The 22387-nt window shown below is 40.6% G+C and overlaps 1 protein-coding gene across 3 annotated transcripts in view; it reads right to left on the reverse strand.

The window, feature by feature from the left end:
- CREBRF (CREB3 regulatory factor) overlaps positions 1-22387 on the reverse strand; it is a 66594-nt gene that overhangs the window by 42493 nt on the left and 1714 nt on the right. The gene's annotated exons all lie outside the window — the stretch shown is intronic.

Below are 22387 nucleotides of genomic sequence, written 5' to 3' on the forward strand. Positions count from 1 at the left end.
TGAAAAAGATTGAAACCTACCAGAAAAGATCCTCTACAGCTAAAGACATAAAGACAGAACCATGAGACTGGTAGGAGGCGTGGACTTACAATATAATCAAATCCCATATCCCCCAGGTAGGTGAACCCCAAACTGGAGAATAATTATATTATAGAGGTTTCCCCAAAGGAGCAAGAGTTCTGAGCCCCATATCAGGGCCCCCAGTCTGGGGGTCTGGCAACAGGAAGAGGAGCCCCTAGAGCATTTAGCTTTGAGGGACAGCGGGGCTTGATTGTAGAAGCTCCACAGGCTTGGGGGAAATAAGACTTCATTCTTAAAGGGTGCACACAAAATCTCATGCACACCAGGACCAAAGACAAAAGCAGTAATTTCACAGGAGCCTGGGCCAGACCTACCTGTTGGTCTTGCAAGGTCTCCTGGGAAGGTGGGGGGCAGCTGTGGCCCACCCTGGGGACGCAGACACTGGTGGCAGATACATGGGGGAGGCTGATATATTGGCATCAAGACCTGGTCACACCCAACAGCCTGTAGGCTCCAGTGCTGGGATACCTCAGGCCAAGCAACAAGCTGGGTGTGGACACAGGCCCACCCGTCAGCAGACAGGTTGCCTAAAGACTTCCTGTCCACAGCTGCCTCTAAACACAGCCCTAAACATGGCCCTGCCCACCAGAAAACCAAGACCCAGTTCCACCTACCAGGAGGCAGACACGGGCCCCTCCCACCAGGAAGCCTGCACAAGCCCCTGGACCAACCTCACCCACCAGGGAAACAAACAAAATTAAAGAATACAATAACTGAAATGAAAAACACACTAAAAGGAACCAACACTAGACTAAATGAAGGACAAGAATGGATCCATGAGCTGGAATGGAATACAGAGTAGTGGAAATCACCGCTGACAAACCGAAAAAAGAAAAAAGAATGAAAAGAAATGAGGACAGTTTGAGACTTCTGGGACAACGTCAAGCATGCTAATATTCACATTATAGGGGTCCCAGAAGGAGAAGAGAGAGAGAAAGGACCTGAGAAAATATTTAAAGAGATAATAGCTGAAAACTTCCCTAACCTGGGAAAAGAAATAGTCGCCCAAGTCCAGGAAGTGCAGAGTCCCATACAGAATTAACCCACAGGGGAATACACCGCAACACACTGTAATCAAAAGGACAAAAATTAAATATAAAGAGGGAATATTAAAAGCAACAAGGGAAAAGCAACAAATAACAAACAGGAGAACTCCCATAAGGCTATCAGCTGATTTTTCAGCAGAAACCCTGCAGGCCAGAAGGGAGTGGCACAATATACTTAAAGTGATGAAAGAGAAAAACCTACAACCAAGAATACTCTACCTAGCAAGGCTCTCTTTCAATTTTGATAGAGAAGTCAAAAGCTTTACAGACAAGCAAAAGGTAAAACATTTCAGCACCACCAAACCAGTTTTACAACAAATGCTAAAGGGACTGCTCTAGGTGGAAAAGAAAAGGCCACAACTAGAAACAAGAAAATTACAAGGGCTTCCCTGGTGGCGCAGTGGTTGAGAGTCTGCCTGCCAATGCAGGGGACATCCCACATGCCGCGGAGCAACTGGGCCCGTGAGCCACACTACTGGGGCTGCACGTCTGGAGCCTGTGCTCCGCAACGAGAGGCCGTGACAGTGAGAGGCCCGTGCACCGCGACGAAGAGTGGCCCCCGCTCGCCTTAACTAGAGAAAGCCCTCTCACAGAAACGAAGACCCAACACAGCCATAAATAAATAAATTAAAAAAAAAAAGAAAATTACAAAATAAAAAATCTCACTGGGAAAGGCAAACACACAATAAAGGTAGGAAATCATCCACACACAAAGCTAGTAGGGAGATTAAAAGATAAAAGTAGTAAAATCTGGACTTCCCTGGTGGTGCAGTGGTTAAGAATCCACCTGCCAATGCAGAGGACACGGGTTTGAGCCCTGGTCCAGGAAGATCCCATGTGCCGCGGAGCAACTAAGCCCGTGAGCCACAACTACTGAAGCCCGTATGCCTAGAGCCCGTGCTCTGCAACAAGAGAAGCCACCACAGTGAGAAGGTTGTTCACCACAACGAAGAGTAGCCCCTGCTCGCCACAACTAGAGAAAGCCCGTGCACAACAACAAAGACCCAATGCAGCCCAAAATAAATAAATAAACAAACTTTTTTAAAAGTAGTAAAATCATTTGTATCCAACAATAAGCAGTTAAGGGATACACAAAACAATTAGATGTAGAATAGAAAATCAAAAACAGTAATCATCAGGGGAGGAGAATACAAATTCAGGGTATCTAAAATGCGTTTGAAATTAAGAGATCAGCAACTTAAAATAAGCACATATAAATATAGACTCCTATACAAAAACTTCATGGTAACCACAAAACAAAAATGCATAATAGATATACACACAAAACAGAAAAAGAAATCCCAACATAACACTAAAGTTAGTCACCAAATCACGACAAGAAAACAAAGAATGGGGGGAAAAGCCTACAAAAACAAATCCAAAACAATTAACAAAATGGCAATAGGAACATACATATCGATAATTACCTTAAATGTAAATGAACTAAATGCTCCAACCAAAAGACACATACTGGCTGAATGGATACAAAAACAAGACCCATATATTTGCTGCCTACAAGAGACTCACTTCAGATCTAGAGACACATACAGACTGAAAGTGAGGGGATGGAAAAAGGTATTCCACGCTAACGGAAATCAAAAGAAAGCCAAAGTTGCAATACTTACATCAGGCAAAATAAACTTTAAAATAAAGACTGTTATAAGAGACAAAGAAGGACACTACATAATGATCAAAGGATCAATCCAAGAATATACAACAATTGTAAATATATATGCACCCTACATAGGAGCACCTCAATATATAAGGCAAATGTTAACAGACATAAAAGAAGAAACTGACAGTAACACAACAGTGGGGGACTTTTAACACCCTGCTTACATCAATGGATAGCTCATCCAGACAGAAAAGCAATAAGGAAACACAGGCCTTAAATGGCACATTAGACCAGATGGACTTAGTTGATATTTACAGGGCATTCCATCCGAAAGCAGCAGAATACACATTCTTCTCAAGTGTACATGGAACATTCTCCAGGACAGATCACATGCTGGGCAACAAAGCAAGCCTCTGTAAATTTAAGAAAAGTGAAACTGTATCAAGCATCTTTTCTGACCACAACACTATGAGGCCAGAAATCAACTACATGAAAAAAACTGCAAAAAATACAAATACGTGGAGGTTAAACAATACACTACTAAACAACCAATGGATCACTGAAGAAATCAAAGAGGAAATAAAAAAACACCTAGAGACAAATGAAAATGAAAACATAACAATCCAAAACCTATGAGATGCAGCAAAAGTAATACTAAGAGGGAAGTTTATAGCAATAAAGCTTACCTCAGGAAACAAGAAAAATCTCAAATAAACAACCTAACTTTATGCCTAAAGCAACTAAAGAAGAACAAACAAAACCCAAAGTTAGTAGAAGGAAAGAACTCATAAAGATCAGAAGAAATAAATGAAGTAGAGACTAAAAAAACAATAGAAAAGACCAACAAACTAAAAGCTGGTTCTTTGAAAAGATGAACAAAATTGATAAACCTTTGGCCAGACTCATCAAGAAAAAGAGAGGGACTTCCCTGGAAGCTCAGTGGTTAAGAATCCACCTGCCAACGCAGGGGACACGGGTTCAAGCCCTGGCCTGGGAAGATCCCACATGCTGTGGAGCAACTAAGCCCGTGTGCCACAACTACTGAGCCGGTGCTCCAGAGCCCGTGAGCCACAACTACTGAGCCCATGTGCCACAACTACTGAAGCCCGCGCACCTAGACCCCATGCTCCGCAACAAGAGAAGCTACCACACTGAGAAGCCCGCACATTGCAACGAAGAGTAGCCCCTGCTCGAGGCAACTACAGCAAGTCTGCATGCAGCAACAAAGACCCAAAGCAGCCATAAATTAATTAATTTTTAAGAAGAAAAAGAAAAAGAAAAAAGGGGAGAGGGCCCAAATCAATAAAATCAGAGATGAAAAAGGAAAAGTTACAACCAACACCACAGAAATACAAAGGATCATAAGAGATGACTATGAGCAACTGTACACCAATAGAATGGACAACCTAGAAGAAATGTACAAATTCTTTGAAAGGTACAATTTCCCAAAACTGAACCAGGCAGGAATAGAAAATAGGAACAGACTAATTACCAGTACTGAAATTGAATCACTAGTTAAAAAACTCCCAACAAGCATAAGTCCAGGACCAGATGGCTTCACAAGCAAATTCTACCAAACATTAAAAGAGTTAACACTTACCCTCCTGAAACTATTCCAAAAAATTGCAGAGGAAGGAACACTTCCAAACTCATTCTGTGAGGCCACTATTACCCTGATACCAAAACCAGACAAACGTATCACAAAAAAAGAAAATTACAGGCCAGTATCACCGATGAACGTAGACGCAAAAATCCTCAACAAAATAGCAGCAAACGAAGTCCAACAATACATTAAAAGGATTATACTGGGCTTCCCTGGTGGCGCAGTGGTTGAGAGTCCGCCTGCCGATGCAGGGGACACAGGTTCGTGCCCCGGTCTGGGAAGATCCCACATGCCGCGGAGCAGCTGGGCCCGTGAGCCATGGCTGTTGAGCCTGTGCGTCCGGAGCCTGTGCTCCGCAACGGGAGAGGCCACAACAGTGAGAGGCCCATGTAACGCAAAAAAAAAAAAAAAAAAAAGGATTATACACCATGATCAAGTGGGACTTATCCCAGGGATGCAAGGATTTTTCAGTATCCACAAATTAATTCAGTGTGATACACCACATTAACAAACTGAATAAAAACCATATGATCATCTCAGTAGATGCAGAAAAAGCTTTTGATAAAATTCAACATCCATTTATGATAAGAACTCTTCAGAAAGTGGGCATAGTGGGAACAAACCTCAACATAATAAAGGCCATATATGACAAACCCACATCTAACATCATACTCAATGGTGAAAAGTTGAAAGAATTTCCTCTAAGATCAGGAACAAGACAAGGATGCTCACTCTCACCATTTTTATTCAACATAGTTTTGGAAGCCATAGCCACAGCAATGAGGAAGAAAAAAAAAAGAAAAGAAATAAAGGAATCCAAATTGGAAAAGAAGTAAAACTTTCACTGTCTGCAGATGACATGAAGATACAGATACATATGCAGATACATAGAAAATCATAAAGATGCTACCAGAAAATTACTAGAGCTCATCAGTGAATTTGGTAAAGTTGCTGGATACAAAATTAATACACAGAAATCTGTTGCATTTCTATATACTAACGAAGAAATATCAGAAAGAGAAATTAAGGAAACAATCCCATCAAAAAGAATAAAATACTTAGGAATAAACCTACCCAAGGAGGCAAAAGACCTGTACTCCAAAAACTATAAGCCGCTGATTTAAAGAAAATGAATATGATACAAAGAGATGAAAACAGGGCTTCCCTGGTGGCGCAGTGGTTGAGAGTCCGCCTGCCAATGCAGGGGACACGGGTTCGTGCCCTGGTCCGGGAGGATCCCACATGCCACGGAGCGGCTGGGCCCGTGAGCCATGGCTGCTGAGCCTGCGCGTCCTGAGCCTGTGCTCCGCAACGGGAGATGATGCCACAACAGTGAGAGGCCCGCGTACCGCAAAAAAAAAAAAAGAGATGAAAACATATACAGTGTTCTTGTATCGGAGGCATCAGTATTGTTAAAATGACCATAGTACCAAAGCAATCTACAGAATTCAATGCAGTTCCTATCAAGTTACCAATGGCATTTTTCACAGAACTGGAACAAACTTGTTTTTAATTTGTATGGACATACAGAAGACCCCAAATAGCCAAAACAATCTTGAGAAAGAAGAATGGAGCTGGAGGAATCACGTTCCCTGACTTCAGACTCTACTACAAAGCTACAGTCATCAAACAGTATGGTACTCGCAAAAAAACAGATACGTAGATCAATGGAACAGGACAGAAAGCCCAGAAATAAACCCATGCACTTATGGTCAATTAATCTATGACAAAGGAGGCAAGAATATACAATGGAGAAAAGACAGTCTCTTCAATAAGTGGTGCTGGGAAAACTGGACAGCTACATGTAAAAGAATGAAATTAGAACATTCTCTAACACCATGCACAAAAATAAACTCAAAATGGATTAAGGACCTAAATGTAAGGCTGGATACTATAAAACCCCTAGAGGAAAACATAGGCAGAACACTGTTTAACATAAATTGCAGTGATATTTTTTTTGGATCTGTCTCCTAGAGTAATGGAAATGAAAACAAAAATAAACAAATGGGACCTAATTAAATTTAGAAGCTTTTGCACAGCAAAGGAAAACCATAAACAAAACGAAAAGACAAACTATGAACTGGGAGAAAATATTTGCAAATGATGCCATCGACAAAGGATTAATTTCCAAAATATACAAACAGCTCACACAGCTTATTATCCAAAAAAACAAACAACGCAGTGAAAAAATAGGCAGAAGATCTAAACAGACATTTCTCCAAAGAAGACAGACAAATGGCCAAGAGGCACATGAAAAGATGCTCAACATCACTGATTATTAGAGAAATGCATATCAAAACTACAATAAGGTGTTTCCTCACACCAGTCAGAATGACTATCATTAAAAAGTCTACAAATAATAAATGCTGGAGAGGGTGTGGAGAAAAAGGAACCCTCCTACACTGTTGGTGGGAGTGTTGGTGGGAGGTGCAACCACTATGGAGAACAGCATGGAGGTTCCTTAAAAAACTAAAAATAGAGTTACTATATAATCCAGCAATCCCACTCCTGGGCATATATCTGGAGAAGACTCTAATTTGAAAAGATACATGCACCCCAATGTCCACTGCAGCACTATTTACAGTAGCCAAGACATGAAGGCAACCTAAATGTCCACTGACAGAGGAATGGATAAAGATGTGGTATATATATATACAATGGAATATTACTCAGCCATAAAAAAAGAATGAAATAATGCCATTTGCAGCATCATGGATGGACCTAGAGATTATCATATTAAGTGAAGTAAGTCAGACAGAGAAAGAAAAATACAGTATGATAATCACTTATTTGTGGAATCTAAAAAAATGACACAAATGAACTTATTTACAAAACAGAAATAAACTCAGACATAGAAAACAAACTTATGGTCATGAAAGGGGATAGCAGGGGGTGGGGGAGATGAATTAGGAGTGTGGGATTAACATATACACTATTGTATATAAAGGAGATAACCAACAAGGAGCTACTGTATAGCACAGGGAACGATACTCAATATCTTGTAATAACCTATAAGGGAAAAGAATCTGAAAAAGAATATTATATATACATGTATAACTGAATCACTTTGCTGTACACTTGAAACTAACACAACGTTGTAGATTAACTATACTTGAATTAAAAAACAAACAAACAAACAAAACTAAACGGCTTTATGAATTAGAGCAAGTTAGTTAAATGTATGCTTTAGCTCCCAGACTGAGGAATTACAATTATTATCCCTTAACTATGTAATAGAGGTGTTATGAGAATTGAATGAGATATTAAATTAGGATGTAGCAATGAACTAAATCTGAAAGGTGATTATTATCAATAGGTATATTTTGCCAACACATTCTTTTCTCCCACAGCTATTCCAGCTCAAAAACTCAACATCTGTGACAGCTGTTGGCAACAAAGCTGTATATTTTAAAGACACCAATTCCGAAAAAGAGGATATCCACCATATAGAGGGTTGAGCTCGTCCTCCTGGGATAAAGGTCCTTAGCTGCTTCTCCTAGCCTCTTAGGTGGCAGCAAACAGGATGGGGGGGGGGCAATTCTACCCCAAGCAGTAGAACCTCTTTTCAGTGATAAACTCTCCCAGTCTCTAAAACTAATGACTAAAGGTCACAACACCAACTATCCTCATCCCCAACATTTTGCACCCATTTTCCAGAAATGCTTGGTACTGTTCCAAATATCTATTGTGAAACAACCAAGAAGAGCAAAATTCCCCACCCAAAAGTGGAAGGAAAAAAGAAGAATAAGGACTTCCACAGTAGTTACCATTACACAGAATCTTCCATAATGACACTGCTCCAAAACTACCTCCTAGGGCTTCCCTGGTGGTGCCATGGTTAAGAATCCGCCTGCCAATGAAGGGGACATGGGTTCGAGCCCTGTTCCGGGAAGCTCCCACATGCCGCGGAACAACTAAGCCCGTGAGCCACAGCTACTGAGCCTGCGCTCTAGAGCCCACGTGGCACAACTACTGAAGCCCACACGCCTAGAGCCTGTGCTCTGCAACAAGAAAAGCCACCGCAGTGAGAAGCCCATGCACTGCAATGAAGAGTAGCCCCCGCTCACCGCAACCAGAGAAAGCCCGTGTGCAGCAATGAAGACCCAATGCAGCCCAAAATAAATAAAATAAATAAATTTATTTTAAAAAACAAACAAAAAAAACTACCTCCTATACCAGGGAGCCATATACAAAAGGCACATTAATACTTAGATGGCCAAGTGACACTGAGGAGCAAGGTGTAACAACATGCTTTTGGGGGATGCCATCACACTTCTGTGGGCTCAAGAATATCCATATTTTATTCAAAGTTTTTGATATTAAAGTACATAAAAAGTTAATGATCTAATTTCCCAATGTGTGACCTGAGGGATATTTGTCCCTATGAATGTTAAATGGTTACTCAACAAAAGGGTTGTGAGGTTAGGAAAACACCACATTAACCAAACTGTTAAACTGCCTTTATGCAGAATTTCTTGGAAACTTTAAGATGCTAGGTGTTAATGTGCACTATAGATCCCCAATAGGTGAACAGAGCAGATCTCATTTCTCAAACTTATTTGATCAAAAAAATCCTCCACCCTGCCCTCAAGCTGACCTCAAGGACTAGTAGTTATTCCGAAAAAACAAAAACCCAACGACGACAGCTAGGGGAAAGGCTAAATTAATTCCCCTAGTTACTACCTTCTTATTCACAGCTCTGGCTCACCAGTCCCAATACAGTTTTGTGAGCCTTTCAAGGGAGAGAAGACTGTGGTCCATCAGAAACAATATTTACCAATAGATTTTCTGTACCTGGGCTCATTCAAAACTACGCAACAACAGCTCGTAGGGGCAGGAAGACACTGCAATAACAGAGAACTACCTCTCTAAAGCAATGAGATGGGGCAAATGATTTATTTATGAGCAGCAATGGTACCACCTGAAGAGAGCCACAGCTTCAATCTCTTTCATAGCCCTTTCCACCAGGTCCTACCCTACGTTTTTTGGTTCTCCGTTTGAAAACATGTTGAGGCTTACTATGTACATTAGGCAAGGCAAAAGGTCAATTAAAATGATAGGAAAGGTCAAAGGACTTCTTACAAAGGTTCATCCCCGGGACTGCTCACAACACTAATCCAAACCTTTAAAAGCCAAATCCAAGAGCTGACTGGTGTGGCCCAGGCAGCTCACACATATCCAAGGGCTCCTAAATTGTGCCCCTTCCAAATCTGAGGGTTTCAGCTGATTCCTAAGAGTCCACATATTTTACAAAAAAAAAAAGGTTAACATCAAGAAAAATATAAACCTCTTTATAAATAAAAATGTCTATGAATAAGCAGATACTGCATATGATGGCTAGAATCCCTGCAGCTCCTCTTTTATATGTCACTGCCTTAGGCCACTGCTCCCTTTTACTATCTTGAGGGAACTGGTTCCTCACAATAGTAAGCAGCACTTCTGAATCATCAGAGTAGATGTTAAAAGTTTTTGACATACTCATCAGGATGGCTGTCATCCAAATAAGAGAAAATAACAAGTGTTGGTGAGGATGTGGAAAAATCAGAGACCTTGTGCATTGCTGGTGGGAATGTAAAACAATACAGCTGAGAAACAGTTTAGTAGTTCCTCAAAAAGTTAAACATAGAATTACTATATGATCTAGCAATTCCACTTCTGGATATATACCCAAAGGAATCGAAAGCAGGAACTCAAACAGATACGTGTACACCCATGTTCAGAGCAGCATTATTCCCAATAGCCAAAAGGTGGAAACAACCCTAGTGGTCATTGACAGATGAAAAGATAAACAAAATGTGGTATACACACACATTGGAACATTATCCAGCAATAAAAAGGAATGAAATTCTGATACATGCTACAACATGGATGAACCTTGAAAACATCATGCTAAATGAAATAAATCAGATAGAAAAGACAAATAATATACGATTCCACTTATATGAAGTACCAGAATAGGTAAATTCATGGAGACAGAAAGAGAAGAGAGGTTACCAGAGGCTGGGAGAGTACAGTTTCTGTTTGGGGTGATGAAAATATTCTGGATATTTCAGAACAGTGGTGATGGTTATACAAAACTGTCAATGTACTTAATGCCACTGAATTGTACACAATATGGTTTAAATGGCAAATTTTATGTTTATTTTGCCACAAGAAAAGTTTTTATTATTATTATTATTTTTTTTGGCTACGCCGTGCATGGCTTGCAGGATCTTTGTTTTTGTTCCCTGACCAGGAATCGAACCCGTGCCCCCTGCAGTGGAAGCACGGAGTCCTAACCACTGGACCACCAAGGAATTCACCACAAGGAAATTAAAAAAAAAAAAAAGTTTGTGGTAAGACAGGCCAACGCATTTATACTGTTATATACCATGGTTTATTCTGATCTTTCCTAAACTCTGCTAGTTCATGTTCATCCTTTCTTTCAGGTGGCAGAGTTCTTGGGTTCTCTCTCTGCAGGTGGTAATTGTCCTGACCCCTAATTTAAATCAGTCATTCCTCCTGAGACTTAATCCCCAAGATGAAAGAAAGGGAAGAGGGGGAGGGAAGGAGGAAGGACCCCCACACACTCCATCCAAACTGCTATACTTCAAATGTCCCACTCAACAATTCCTTTCTTTCTGAAAACTACTTAGCAAGAGTTGAACAAAACAAACCTTCAGATGCGTACTAAATCAAGCCACTACCTGTTTCATGGTACAGTAGAAATCAAGAGATCCCCGAATCTCCAAACCATTGAGGAGGAAGAGGCTGACTATGCAAGGAACGCATTGGAGAAAAGGCGGGGGCTGCGTTCTCCCTTCATCATGTAATATAAATCCTGTGAACATGACCGCAGAGAAATTGCTACTCTCTGCCCTTCTACAGCAGTTCTCTAGACTCCAAAATTTGAAAAACAAGTAAATTTCAATCTAGATGGTTATCCTAATTAGATGTTAATACAATCGGGATATGAATCCTTCTGCCATAACACCTTGTGAACTCTTTATCCCTGGGTCAACCCAAATAGTCTCCTTTTATCCTCACACTCAGAGTTTAAAAAATAAGGGGGTAAATTAGGTTGGCCACAATATCTTAATTAAATAATTAAAACCACATTTTCCTGAGGATCCTGAGGAGATAAGAAAACATACTAAATCTCAAAAGTGATCTCTCCTTGGAATGCTGTCTTAGATAGACACAAGCCCTCTCAGAGAATTTTATTCAATTCTTTTCCAAAGGCTTTGGCCCAACATTAATCTTTAATCTTTGGGCTACAGAGACAACACACGAGAGCTTATTTAAACCACTTTGGGAACCAATAAGAAAGATCATTAAAGCAGGTTTCTAGATCAGCATGAGGTGAATGGGAAGAGTTTTTATTTCTGAAAACTACTGACGGTTAAGATACTAGTAGGGTCTTTCTGCAACCTTGATACCTGCCAATTAAGTTGTTCAAAGCACAAGAATAAGAGCATGAGACAGTTTTAGATAGAACCAAAGAAGGCACTTCTAACCCCAGCCACCTTTGATTACTCCTGGCAACAAATATTCACAGATTATATTTGATGTAACCGTTTACATATTACAGAAACACTGCTATACCTTGTCATTTAACAAAACCTGGTGAAGTAATTAGGGTTAGTATTAGCACCCCCCACCCTCTGTCTAACCACTTGTACATTAATTTAAAAAGTTCAGCAAGGACAAGAGTTGTCCAAGGTCATCCAGTAAATGGATGCCTCTGTGCAGACCTATCATCACAAAGACCATCTCTACTCTCAGTGCCTCAAAAGTCATCTCTAGAGGACTCCCGAATCTACCTCTTCATCCTAAACACACCAGTGCACCCTCCCTACCATCTGAGACCCAGGTATTTCCCTGGATCACTCACATCCCATGACATCGGACACAACAAGCCACCTCCCTACCCAAACGTTCCTATTCTGCCAATAGTATCATCACTCTCAGACATCCAGGCGTGTAACACTGATCTCAGCCTTGACTCTTTCCTTCCTCCTCCCCACTTGCTTTGTTATTAAATCATGCCAGTCTCTTTATCAAAAATACACTGACGACTTACCTTGTACAGAGCATGCATGTACCTGTCTGACTTTGCCTTTCCCACCTTCTCAACCCTTGCTTGGACCTCATCATTTTCTATTTACCATCCTAATATTTGCCCTGCATATCTTCTTGCTTCCAGCCTCTCCCTCTCTCCAGTTCTTATGCCCCATTGTAAAATTATTTTCCCTAAACTACCACATATTAGCACTGTGCTCATAAGTTTTTAGCAACTCCCGTTATCTCTTGGATAATATTCAAAATACTCAGACACAAGGAAACTATCTTTCCAACCCCATCGTCCACTACTCTTTGATAAATATAACATTAGTATTAGTGTGATCTTACAATTTTCCCCAAAATCCTTGAAGTACTTACAATCCCACTTCACTCCACTAAGGATGTCCAGCAGTGAGACTCCAGCTTTTCATGCCTTTGCCCATAACGTTTTTCCTCTTTCTCCTCTCCAACCCCTTGCCTCTTCTACCAGAGATTGTAAAATTTTTGAGCATGACCATTACATCTCATGTCTGTTTCACTACAGTGCCAAAAGCAATGCTATGCCCAGCACAGGCACGCAGACAAGAGTTGACTGACAGCAAATAGGAAATCTGCTAAGACCACAGGTCATTCTGGATAAGGAGTCAAGAGGTGCGACGTTCTTCATGTAGAAAGAGTACATTACAAAGAAGTCAGTCATTCAGTATATATTTATTAAGTATCTTTTAAGTATCTTGTACAAGCTTGCTCCGAAGTATCTTGTACAAGCTTGTTCATTTGAGTCTTGAACCACTGTAGTATTGTATAGTAAAAATATTTAACACTGTACTCCTGAATTTTCTTTTAAATTTCCAGGAACAGCAGTGTTTGAGTTTCAGTCAATTTTAAAGACCTGAAATAATTTTTGTCTATGGAGGAGAGGGTAGAGGAAAGAGTAGGATTAAAACTTATTTAAACCAACTGAATCCAGGCACTGGACTAATAACATGTTCTTTTTTATTTTATTTTTTTTTTGGCCACGCCACGCAGCATGCGGGATCTTAGTTCCCTGACCAAGGATCAAACCCCGTCCCCTGCATTGGGAGCACAGAGTCTTAACCACTGGACTGCCAGGGAAGCCCCTGGACTAATAAATGTTGTACTATTGTCTCTCTTTTTTTTCTCTCTCTCTCTCTCATACACACACATTTTTAACTAAGGCAAAGTACTTTATCCAGGTTGAACACTGGAGTTTTAAAGAATCATTTCATTTTCTGAGCTGTTCTGCAAAAATCTACAAGATGTAAAAAGGGAACAGTACAATTAAACGTAGCAGCATAAAAACAGCGGTGCACGTTGAGATCACACTTGAGCCGTCCAGCAAGATTCCAGGGAAACATCCATCTTAGAGGACACTGGGGACATACCTTAACAACTTCAGTGCTCTTGTTATCAGGGATCTGGACCCTTCCTCAAAATTTATTGGGCTTCCCTGGTGGCGCAGTGGTTGGGGGTCCGCCTGTCGATGCGGGGGGCGCGGGTTCGTGCCCCGGTCCGGGAAGATCCCACATGCCGCGGAGCGGCTGGGCACGTGAGCCATGGCCGCTGAGCCTGCGCATCCGGAGCCTGTGCTCCGCAGTGGGAGGGGCCACAACAGTGAGAGGCCCACGTACCGCAAAAAAAAAAAAAAAAAAAATTTATTGTCTCCTCCCTCCCTTCTCAGAGTTGATGCTTTTCACAAGTAGCATGAATGTATACTAGAGACAATTTTGAAATTCCCTTCGAATTCCTTCCTAGTGTGAAATGGGCTATATAAACCACCAGCTCAGGACTACAGAGGTACAGAGGTTGTGGCGCAGGGCTACAAAGAGGTTGTGAATACAGTTTTGCAGTCATTTCTTTCAAAACTGAGAAAGGCTGGCTGCCTCTTTGGCTCCAACACTCCTAAAGACTTGCTCTTTGAGAAACAAACTCTAGATTCAAGATAAAAGGTTCTGCTTTAAAACTGAGTATTTGGAATTTCATTCCAGATGCTCACTTGCCTTCTTTTATTTGTAAATACAAGAATTCCCCCTCTTACTTTGCAGAGATATTGTGATTCATGATAATATGTAAGGAATCTAGCCCTGGCACAAAACAGACAATAAATGGTGGCTATTTTTTGTTTCCTGATTCCTTCGTCAGTGTAAGATGTTCCTGGGATGTGGCTGCTGCTGAATGTATAAACCTAAACTCAACTCAGAATCCTAGGTTGTCTGAATTCCACACTTAATTATCACAAACCCCAACTGCCTGGAACTAGGGTGAATAAAGGATATGCAGGCAACACAGGTCATTTAACACCCTTGCTCCAGCTTTATGAGGGTGAAGTGTTCAACATGCTGGTTTAATCAGAAAAAGAATCTTTGGAGTCACAAAGTAATTCATAAAGTTGCAAACTAGTCATCTCTATACACAGTAAAGAATTGGTGGATAAGTTACAAGGGGAAAGGCTTCTTCAGAGAAATTACTGCTCTTATTGTTCAAAAAATTACATACAATTTATCTCTTTTTTATAGTATTTATACTGGCTTCACCAAAGAGCTACTCGAGGGAATGGATTTATACAAAATTTATCTTTGTACTCGTAATACCTTACAGTTTCTAACGAACACACACACAAGCACACAGTTTAATCTATACTATACTTGTCTCAACAGGGTTCAGAATAAATCTAAGGAGGCAGACTATCCCAATTGCTGGGAAAACATAGCTTTGAATAGAATCAGCAGCTCTCAGAAGAGAAATACAAAGAGTAAAAAGAATCTGGTCCCACCCTTCCATTAGACACTCATAATTCTTATATCCCCCTACAATCAGAAAACAGAATAAAATTCATTTACAGTAATTCATTAGTTTTTAACTTGGGAGACAGAAAATCAGCAAGTTATTATTCTAAGCTATAAAACAAATATAACAAGGTCCTAATAAGTTCACTCTACCAAGAGTATGAACATTTTAAAACAAGAGACAAAAAACTGAAGGCTTTGTTTTTTTGGCCATGTTGCATGGCTTGCAGGATTTTAGTTCCCCAACCAGGGATTGAACCTTGGCCCCAGCAGTGAAAGCACCGAGTCCTAACCACTGGACCACCAGGGAATTCCCAAAAAACTGAAGATTTAAAGCAAAGATCTCAAACTGGATTGCAGCCACAAATCAATGCCTACATATGAGTTTTGTTCAGCCCACACGTGTTTTGAAAAAATTAAATTTTAACTGCCAGCACTTAAGTTGCAAATTTCATATAAAATTTCTGTATCCTGTTATCAAATGCCACTCCCTTGGGGGAAAAAAATCAGACCTGACAACATTGGGTACATATTCTCAGGAAGATCACTTGAATTGAAGTGAGAGTTATCGCTTGAAACGGGCCTGTGCTTTCCAGCTTGCTCCAATCTCCAACCAGTCCCATTTTACAAGTAGGGAATCTTAAAGATTCTCAAGGGCTTCCCTGGTGGCGCAGTGGTTGAGTCCGCCTGCCGATGCAGGGGACATGGGTTCGTGCCCCTGTCCGGGAAGTTCCCACATGCCACGGAGCGGCTGGGCCCGTGAGCCATGGCCGCTGAGCCTGTGCGTCCGGAGCCTGTGCTCCGCAACGGGAGAGGCCACAACAGTGAGAGGTCTGAGTACCGCAAAAAAAAAAAAAAAAGATTCTCAAAACCACAGAATTCTCAAAAAGCTTGTTTGTGAACACAGCTAACTCCAGGACTTTCATTCTTAACCACTTTGCAACTCGACCTCCAAATGAAAGGGAATGTGAAAACAGGTATTTAAAAGAACTGTACATGAATGTCTACTGCAGCTTAATTCACAGTAGCCTAAAATCTGGAAGCAACCCAAATATTCACCGATTGGTAAATGGATAGACAAATCGTGGTACATCCGTATAATAACAAGTACTCAATTGATAACTCGAAACAACATGAATCTCAAAAGCATTATGTTAAGTAAAAGCAGTCAGACTCGAAAGACAACACATTCTATGATTGCATTTATATGAAATTCCGGAAAAGAAAAAACTACAGTGATAGAAAGTAAATCAGTAATTGGGGCCGGGGTGAAGGGGGGCATGAGGGAACTTCTTGTGGTGATGGAAATGTTCTATATCATGACTGCAGAGGAGGTTAAATAATTGCATACATTTGTCAAAACTAAAAATTGTGTGAATTTATGTAAATTATACCTCAATAAAGCTAGTTCTAAAAAGAGGTGTTCAGGGCTTCCCTGGTGGCGCAGTGGCTGAGAATCCGCCTGCCGATGCAGGGGACACGGGTTCGTGCTCCGGTCCAGGAAGATCCCACATGCCGCAGAGCGGCTGGGCCCGTGAGCCATGGCCGCTGAGCCTGCGCGTCCGGAGCCTGAGCTCCACAACGGGAGAGGCCACAACAGTGAGAGGCCCGCGTACCGCCAAAAAAAAAAAAAAAAAAAAAAGAGGTGTTCACAAAATGGTATAAAACTAGAGAGAAGAGTACTGCCATCTCTACCTCGGAAAGTTTGGGAAAGTTTCAGGAAAAGGTGAGATTTGAATTGGGTCTCATCACAGAACAAGTTTAAGGCACATAAGAAGTAAAAAACACAAGATATAACTAGTAATATTCTGCACTGTAGCCTATGAGAAGTGACATCTCTGAATACAAAGGAAAATGCTTCGAAAAAGGAAATTCATAGAGATGGATAATTAGTACCTAGATAGGTATCAAAGACAAGTTGATTTCCCAAGATTTCCCAAGAGGGAATCAACTCAGACATATATTGTCGTTCATATGCAAAATAAACAGTAATGTGAAAGAATTTTTGTTTTCTTTTTAAATAGAGCAAAATGAAAAGTAAGACTCAAAAAAGGGAAAGGGGGCTTCCCTGGTGGCGCAGTGGTTGAGAGTCCGCCTGCCGATGCAGGGGACACGGGTTTGTGCCCCGGTCCGGGAAGATCCCACATGCCGCGGAGCGGCTAGGCCCGTGAGCCATGGCCGCTGAGCCTGTGCGTCCGGAGCCTGTGCTCCGCAAGGGGAGAGGCCACAACAGTGAGAGGCCCACGTAACAAAAAAAAAAAAAAAAAAAAGGGAAAGGAAACCTAAAGAGAGTAAAGGAAGGGATGGCGGCCAGGAGATGAAGTAAAGGTAAGGGACACACTGGGTCAGAATCAAAGGTACCTGGTGACCACAGATGAGAAGACAGAAGAAGGGAGGCATGTCAGACCTTGATGAGGGGCTAAAAGAAAAACTAAAAACTAGGGGGAAAGAGACCAAAGTCGGAGCTACAGAGACCTGACAGTGCAAAGCAGGCCCTAGAGAATTAAAGGACAAGAGAAAGCAAAAATGTTCTTTCCTCCTAAATCTCACAAAGTAGTCCCTTCCTCTTCCATCTCCACCTCTGCCTTAGTTGAAGCCTCCTCATACCCAACCCCACCCTACACATCTTGTACACCTTTCAGACTTCCCTGACTTCCTTCACTAGTCTTCAAACCCAGCTCAAATGCCATCTTTTCTGGGAAGCTTCTCCAACTTGCCCAGGCAGAGTTAGTAGTCCATCTTCCATATTCTCAGGACGTGTTGTTCTAAATACTATTATGTTGAACTGCAATGTCTGTCTCCTCTACTCGTCTATGGGCAACTCCAGCAGAGGATTCAGTAGTAAGGATGTAAACCCTTCCTAAAAAGCAGTTTAAAAAGCTATAAAGTCTACCTCATCTTTTACAACACAAGTAGGATGTTTGAAGCCTTGCTGTTTAAAGGGTACAGGGAGGGAATTCCCTGGCGGTCCAGTGGTTAGGACTCGGTGCTTTCACTGCCAAGGGTCCAGGTTCAATCCTTGGTCGGGGAACTAAGATCCTGCAAGCTGAGCAGTGAGGCCAGGAAAAAAAAAAAAAGGGTACAGTGAATCTTTCAGAGTATATCTACCCTGCCCCTTGTTTCTCCCTATAACATCAAGGACATTTTAAGTTTTGTTTTCATAATGCTTTAAATTTCTTGGTCAATGGCAAACATATAATAGGGAAGAAGGCAAATTGTACCAGGAATGGTGTGTAGCAGTCAAAGGAACTTCCTCGACAAAACAAAAGGGGCAGCTGAAATTCGCCAAGACAAAACATTATCTGGAAGAAAATAAGTGTCAACAAAGAATCTGAAGAAAACTGAAGAAGGACAAAAAATCAGCAAGCTCATGACGCTTTTGTCAGAAACTTGTCAACGTCAACAATACCCAAAGATAACTAAGTGAAAACATGACTTTGTAACAAAAAATGTAAAAGTGGTTTTGGCGTTAAAAGGACAGAATGACAGGATGATCAGAGTTGCTGGGAATTAGTGGGGAGATGAGTAGTTTAGAAAGCTGTTGGGGGAGGAGAGTTCCAATACAGATTTTGGAAGGAATGTCATGAACTGGCATTGAAAAGATATACTGTCATGAAAAGGCACACAAGGCTTGGCTGGCAATGGAATGGGATTGCAGTCACAAAGTACCATTTTCTCTCTCCCTCTCTTTTCTCTTTCAAATCAAAACCGCAAGTCCTGAGACTGACAACCTGCGACAGTGACTAGCTTCATCCGCTGACAGGGCTGGGGCCTGGAGGCCCCTGGAGGGGGTGGCCTTGGCGAGGAGACGGCCTCTCCCAGCCGCCCTGGGGCCAGGCTGGCTCCTCTGGGCTTCCAGGGAAGTTCCATCCATCCATTTTCAAAGACATCAAACCACCCTTCTTTCTATGGGGCCTCCTGTCAGGGCCAGACCAGGGAAGGCTATTTTCTATTCTGGGGGACTGTTGTAATTTAAATGATTGTTTTAATAAAAATTCTAAGTTGTAAAAAAAAAAAAAAAAAAAGGCATACTGTCATGAAAAGGCATACAAGGCTTGGCTGGCAATGGAATGGGATTGCAGTCACAAAGTACCACTGCAGTCCCCTGCATCAAACTCCCTCCACATCTAGCCATCCCCATTGGGGTAAATCAGACTTATTAGCCAGAATGATTTTACAGTGCTTCTCCCCCAAAAGGGACCCTGCTACATAGATGAATAATTATCCCTAACAGCTAAGAAATAAGAGGTTTCACTCACATTTGCCAAACACCCAAAGACCAAGTGTGTCAAGAGCTAATGACAAATCCAAGGACAAAGCACAAGGTCTTTTTGTTGTTGTTTTTTGGGTGGGTGGGTATGTGTGTGTGCGCGCGCGCACACACACGCACACGCACGCACATGGAAGGAATATTCAATGAGTCTAACTAACGGAATGTACCTGAAAAAAATTAACAAAAGAATTCAAGGGGTTTTTAGACATCTTCGAAATAGCTTCTCTATAAACTTTCTTACAAGAAAGGGTCAATTTTAACATGAAGACTTTTTGTATGAGCAGATGGTGATTAATTACTCCCTTCCAACTCAGAAAGCCCAACATCTCTACTAATAGCAGACTGACTTCATTGCCTTCCAGATAAGCAGTTTTTAGCGATTCACTCATTTATTTAAGTAGTTCAGAAGCACTAAAAGGTGTGAGGCACTGGAGATATAGAAATAAGAGGCAAACTCTGACCTCAGGTTGCTCGCTGTTAAGTGGGTAGAGAAATGCTGTAGGGTGGGGAAAGTCCTAATAAAGAGAAACTGAGAGGCAATCAGTAAGAGAAAGAAAACTGAATCCAGATTTGGGAGATGGTTTCAAGTGGCCTGAAGCATTAGCATATTCAAAGTACAAGAGTTTGAGAACACAATAACTAACAATTTCCCAATATCCCTCTATGAGATAGAAAAACATCCCCACTATTAACAAATTAATAAATTGAATTACTCACAGTCACCCAGGCAAACATAGGCTAACTAGAACTAGAAACAAGATTGAAGGCCACATGATGCTTTTCAGCTTTAAGAGGTCAATATATTCTCTTTCCTGAACGTTCATGCTCACGCTTGAAATCCAGTTCAAATCAACAAGACTGGTGAAATATTACATAAAAACAAAACAAAAAACTACACATGAAAAAGTATTTGCCTGTGTAATATTTTTAGTTACGGCATCTCCGCTTCATTGGGCACTTAGCACCACCTGACATTTTCCAAGGAAGGGGAGGGGCGGCAACCTAAAATTTTGGGGGTCTTGTTTGAAAAAGCACTCCACCTTATTTAGGTAATTCTAGAAACATCTCAGGCAACAACACAATCAATGTGGCTTCCAAATTAAATGTGTGTGTGTGTGTGTATGTGTGTATATATATATATATATATATATATATATATATATATAAAGAGCTAAGTGTGTTATCTATTCACTTGACCAACTTCTCTTCAAACAGCTGTACAGTTTTGTTACGAATGATGTGTTAAATGCACTTTTAAACCTCAATAGGACCATACCCTTGAATATACTGAGGTTCTTAGATACATCTTAAAGCCAAATTTCTTTTCAATCACAATGCATCTCTAAAATAAATAGGACTTAATAGTCCAACATTTGCTTTAAATGGTTTTTCAGGGAAACACCTATTTGCAAATAAAATAAAAATATAGAATACAATGTTGCCATGTGCTCTTACTCTAAAAATTCTTCAAGGCAGGAGATATGTACATTCTGCAAGTGCTCAAATATTACTCGAAGTTCATGTTTATATATGCTGCAATAAGTTAACATCTAAGTACTTAAAACCCAGAGACTGATGTCTTGGAACATGGGTTGACAAACAAATTACAGCCTTCAAATACAGCCTGTTCTTATAAATAAAGTTTTACTGGATTATAGACCCAAAATATTGCCTATGCCTGTTTTCATGCTACAATTTGCAGACCTCAGTAGCTGTGACAGACACTACATGGTCCACAAAGCCTAAATATTTACTACTTGACCCTGTACAGGAAGTCTGTACAGGTTACCCTATCTTAGAATCATTAGCACCAATGATCTGACAAATTTATGTCCAGTCTAAGAGTTTATCTACCCTGAAAGACAAACTACTGAATACGGTGAAAGAGGATTCGTCCCCAAAACATTCAAGTACAAACCCACATGGAAACAAACCTCTGCTGAATCACTGAAAGTCACGTAGTTGTCAATCTTGACTAAAAACTAAACTTTAAAAGCGAACAGTGAATTTAGTTCTCTTAATCTTTTAAAACTGTGCTACATTAATAGAATCAATATGCAAACTCAGTGTATTTTCATTGTCACTTGTATTTAGTTCACCACCACAAGGAGCCATTATTCCTTTATTCCTTACGCTGGCATCCAAGAACCCACACATGTTAAACTAGTAAACCAGATGAGACATAGTTTTTGTAAAAGTTTGTTTCCCCCTGTCATGACAGACAGAAAATGGGATAGTAAGTGGAGGACCCCAAATCTCTTCTTCTGGATATATTTAGCCTCTTCTATGCTTACTAGTCTGAAAATTCCGAAGATGCTTTATCAGTCATATAAAAGAATTACATCCAAATAAGTCCTGTTGGATCTATTTACCATTCTTAGAATAAGAGAAAAAATAAGGTAATATTTTTGTCATAAAAATTATATTTAATAGCTAAAGTCTATCAAATAATCAGATTATATTTTTATATATCATTCTTAACAGAACTGTGAGTCAATCATAACAAATTAATACAGAAATCGATAAATCATTTATTTACCATTATTCTTCTCCAATTAACAAAATAGGAGATAATGCGAATTCCTAAATAAAAACAGTCAACTCTTGAATAGCCCCTGCACGATATACCTAAGGGCATGTTCCTAACCATAAGTGTTTAACCAAAGATGCAACAACAGCCTGGTACCCTTGACAATACCATTGCAGTCACAGATTGTAAGGTTATGTTAACATAAAACTAAATTAAGCATCTAATACGGCGGACAAGATGCTAAAATAATCGTGAAGCAAATAAAGTAAAATAAGTTATTTTCTAATTACTCATACCATTTCATCTTTGGTGTTTCTCCTAGCTATTGTGGGTTACAAGAAAATGGGAAAAATAATATTTAGAAGTACAACCAAGTGACAAACAGTTTA

This window comes from Mesoplodon bidens, assembly GCF_964165515.1.
Source record: "Mesoplodon bidens genome assembly, chromosome: 4".
In the NCBI taxonomy this organism is placed as follows: Eukaryota; Metazoa; Chordata; class Mammalia; order Artiodactyla; family Ziphiidae; genus Mesoplodon; species Mesoplodon bidens.